We start from the raw sequence: 4,887 nt of genomic DNA, 5'->3' as shown, positions 1-4,887 counted from the left end.
GCAAGAAAAAGCTGTGGAATTATTTAGCGTTCCAGTGTCAATAACAGAGATAAGTAAATCGTCATTGCTGTGAAATTAAGGTGTTTACATGTCGTTGTTATACTGGTTCTGTGTAGCTATTTATAGAATTTGTTGTGCCGTGACGTCAGGGTGCCACGTGTGTTTGTTAACACCAGGCTGGGCGTAAGTACTACTTCCTGACACAATTGTAATTGTTATAGTGCTAGTATTTCTCTTATTTTACTTTTATTGATCATACAGTACGCGCCTGGGTAAACAAACAACGCTTTCTACGTATGTTACGAGAAGCATACTTTAAACCAGCTATAGATAGAGACTTTCTCCAATCGTCTAAATGTAAGCCTCCATAGCTCAGTGGTTAGAGCACTGGTCTTGTAAACCAGGGGTCGGGAGTTCGATCCTCCCTGGGGGCTGATTTTTTTTTTTTTTTCCAGATTAAATTTTTTTTTATTTTATTAAACGTCCATATTCATGTAATACAACATTCTTAACTTCCATCGAATCTTTTTTTTTTACTCATTATTTAACCATTTACTTATATATTGTATTTACAATATTAAAATGCCCCAAGTATATATGTTATCCAATCCCTATAGCGATATTTTCTGTAAAATTACTTGTTTTCATATTTGTTGTCTTGACAATTAATATTTTGAAATTGAAATGTGTGCTTTTCTTATATTATGGATTATACTTTATTTTCAACAAAATATTCCAATATATCTCATGGGAAGCAAATATTAAAAGGTAAAACATCATAGAAGGATGAAACACAGAATACTTAGGTTATTGATAGTAAACAAATCATCATGATAATATTGATTTCCATTATAATTCAGTAATGTAGTATATGTCTTAGTAGTCTAGCTCATCTCATTTTCATTTTCCGTTTCAATATCCGACTCCTCATCTGTGTCTATACTATGGTAAACTGGTCGAACAGACAAGAAGTGCAATTTTCCATTCAGAAGAAAGACATGGAGTACATTTACTAGTGTAAAGAAGGAAGAGGACTTTAAATAAGGATTAGGCAGAGTTAACTACTACAGATAAAGAAGGAAATTTTTGGGACTAAATTAATATTTGACAGGTTTAGACAAAGATCTTGATTGGACAGTCTGGTTTAAAGGACTAGGCTTTACTCGGAAAACACTCTATTTGAAACAAAGTAAATCAGCAGATGAAATAGTCGTTGTTATACAATCAATATGTCTGATTCTCACAGCTTGGGAATATGGAATGCCTCTTGTAGTATAAGGTGGGTGACATATGAAGTGAAGCTGCTAGTGAGTGTCCAGGTTAACTGTATAATTCTGTGCTTATTTCTTCGTTGGCGAGTTTGGAGCAGGTGTCCAAAAAAGTGTTTTTTTTAGCTGGAGATGTCTGCAGTGTACAGTAAACTTTATGGTCTGATGGAACTCATACACGAAACAAGTGAATTCCTCGCCTTAACCCTTGTTTCGCGTATGAGTTCCATCAGACCATAAAGTTTACTGCAGCAGCCCCCCTCGAAACCACTCAGCTTGTTTAGATGTCATCAATGGCTGCTGCAAGTAGCCCGGTCTCAAGATGGCTAATAAATACATTAGTGCATGGTGGTGCCATTTTGGTGCCCATGACCATACTTCTAACTCAAGTGGAAATCGACAAACTTCAATATTTTACATGTACCATGGCTTATAAAAGTGCTAATAGGTAGCACCAATTCAATTCCTTTTGTTTCTATTAAGGGGGCATCACGGTAAAAACGTTGTTATTTTCATTGAATGTACGTGTTTTGTTCCTTTCCAGTTATGTTTCTGTGCTATCCCAATATTCACAGTTGATCCTTATGTCCAGATTAGATTAACCACTCAATTTAGTTAGGAATCCCCCTCTAAATTCAGCGCGGAACTTAACACTGTACATATAGTATAGTGACAGTAACGTTGTACTGGTACAGGCTGTATAAATATTACCGAGTTTGTATAAATACATGTATTACCAAGTTTGTTATGGCCTACTATCCAGCAATCAAGCAGAATACAAGCAGCGTCCGTATTACTGCAGTCATTGTTTTCATGTTTGAACTGTTCCAATCTATTGTACTGCTTCCCCAGTGTAATTCTAGGATTGTCTTTGACCCATTTGGCCATTGTTCTCTTTATTGCGGAAGCTGTTATCGTTTTCAACCGCAGTCGATTCACGTTGGAAGCCATTTATTTTTGTTTTCAGGTGTTTTAGTTTGTTGTGCGCATGCGTTTTATCGTGTATGTAACAAAATTTACATATCCAGACTGTTGATCAACGAATTGTGATAACCTTTTTATAATTAATAATTGATGTTTTTTTATGTACATATATTATCAAATTCGAATGGTTATTGTTCATAAGGTTATATTTTTTAAATAATATGAAAAAATCCAAAATAAAAATTGGTTTACCGTGATGTCCATTTCATGACCCTTGGAACTTTTAGAATATTTAGATGTGATTAAAACAAAATGAGAGGAGCTAAAGCGAAACGGTGCTCGTATGAGAAAGATTTTTAAAAACCATACTATTTTACATAGTAGACGTCAATCTAAAAATTTAAAACAAATGTTGATGTGTTCTAAATTTGACAGTTCAAGTGTAAACCCCTGGGTGTCCAAATGTAAGATACCTAGGTGCCGTGCATTCCCAATGATTATTGAATGTAGTAAAAAATGGCTGACATTTTACTGTAAACACCAATATGAATAGTAAATCGAAGGGTGTGATATGCCATAATTTGTTCTCATTGTGGAGACTTTTACATTGGTCAAACTAGTAATGAACTTAGAACTCGTATGACTTTACATAGGCAACAAACAAAGACTTGTTCAATACGAAATTTATATGTCAATAAGCATACTCATGACTGTGCTGGTGACCAATTCAATGTAGTACCTTTATATCAACTACATTCATCTGATACTTTTTTATTGGAGAAAAAAGAGGACCAGCTAATGAAAATATTAAAATCTTATCTCATTATAGATCATAGTAAATATGGCGCAACTTTATAAACTTGTTCTGTACATTGTGACATCACCTTATTTGTGACGTAATCAAGTTGTCCTTTTAAAAATAAACTTTCCTGAAGAGCAGCAAGAGCTGTGAAAGCGCTAGAAAATTTGTTGTGAAGTTTTTATTGTTTTTTTATATATATATATAAACCATCTGTACACCACCTAAGATGTTTTCTAATTAATTATAATTAACGTGTAACTGTTCTATGTCTATATGTGATCAAGTAGTAATAACGACAGTACAGACAAGTAAATTGTCAAATTTTTGAGGCAATCTGCCCCTTTATCAAGACACAAGTAAATTACAATTGACAAATTATCTATTTCTAGGAATAAGCATCAAGGGAACATCTGTTTGTTAGGATCCAGTACCTATATTGGACCATACCGTCGTTATTACTTACTAGACTCTGTACAACACTATGTTAGGATCCAGTACCTATATTGGACCATACCGTCGTTATTACTTACTAGACTCTATACAACACTATGTTAGGATCCAGTACCTATATTGGACCATACCATCGTTATTACTTACTAGACCCTGTACAACACTATGTTAGGATCCAGTACCTATATTGGACCATACCGTCGTTATTACTTACTATATAGACTCTATACAACACTATGTTAGGATCCAGTACCTATATTGGACCATACCGTCGTTATTACTTACTAGACCCTGTACAACACTATGTTAGGATCCAGTACCTATATTGGACCATACCGTCGTTATTACCTACTAGACCCTGTACAACACTATGTTAGGATCCAGTACCTATATTGGACCATACTGTCGTTATTACTTACTAGACCCTATACAACACTATGTTAGGATCCAGTACCTATATTGGACCATACCGTCGTTATTACTGACTAGACCCTATACAACACTATGTTAGGATCCAGTTCCTATATTGGACCATACCGTCGTTATTACTGACTAGACCCTATACAACACTATGTTAGGATCCAGTACCTATATTGGACCATACCGTCGTTATTACTGACTAGACCCTATACAACACTATGTTAGGATCCAGTTCCTATATTGGACCATACCGTCGTTATTACTTACTAGACCCTATACAACTCTATGTTAGGATCCAGTTCCTATATTGGACCATACTGTCGTTATTACTTACTAGACCCTATACAACACTATGTTAGGATCCAGTACCTATATTGGACCATACCGTCGTTATTACTTACTAGACTCTATACAACACTATGTTAGGATCCAGTACCTATATTGGACCATACCGTCGTTATTACTTACTAGACTCGATACAACACTATGTTTGGATCCAGTACCTATATTGGACCATACCGTCGTTATTACTTACTAGACCCTGTACAACACTATGTTAGGATCCAGTTCCTATATTGGACCATACTGTCGTTATTAATTACTAGACTCTATACAACACTATGTTAGGATCCAGTTCCTATATTGGATTACTGTCGTTATTACTTACTAGACCCTATAGATATATGTAACCGAGCGCATGAATATTAAAATTTAAATCACTGCCTCCGCTAGGGATCGAACCCGGGACCTCTGGCTCACTAGTCTTACGCTCAACCGATCGAGCTAAAGAGAAGATCTCTCTAGCCAAGCGGTATATTGCAGCTAGTATTTACCAGGTTTACATATATATATAAATATATGGGGCAAAGAAGTAACTTGAACAGTGTGAAAAATGGAAAATGTCAAATCTTTCAGGCAATCTACCCCTTTATCAAGACACAAAGAATACAAATACAATCACATGATATATAAACAGTACTAGAAAATGCAAGATACAGTAAGAGTAATATTTTTGGTAGTAGT

General features: G+C 35.2%; 1 non-coding gene across 1 annotated transcript; it reads left to right on the top strand.

Moving 5' to 3' along the window:
• The first annotated feature begins 361 nt into the window (after nt 1-361).
• Trnat-ugu lies at nt 362-434 on the top strand. The gene has a single exon. It is a non-coding gene; the product is annotated as a tRNA-Thr (tRNA).
• The last annotated feature ends 4,453 nt before the right edge of the window (nt 435-4,887 follow it).

Source organism: Pecten maximus, unplaced genomic scaffold (assembly GCF_902652985.1).
Source record: "Pecten maximus unplaced genomic scaffold, xPecMax1.1, whole genome shotgun sequence".
Lineage (NCBI taxonomy): Eukaryota > Metazoa > Mollusca > Bivalvia > Pectinida > Pectinidae > Pecten > Pecten maximus.
This window is presented reverse-complemented; position numbering and strand designations above follow the sequence as displayed.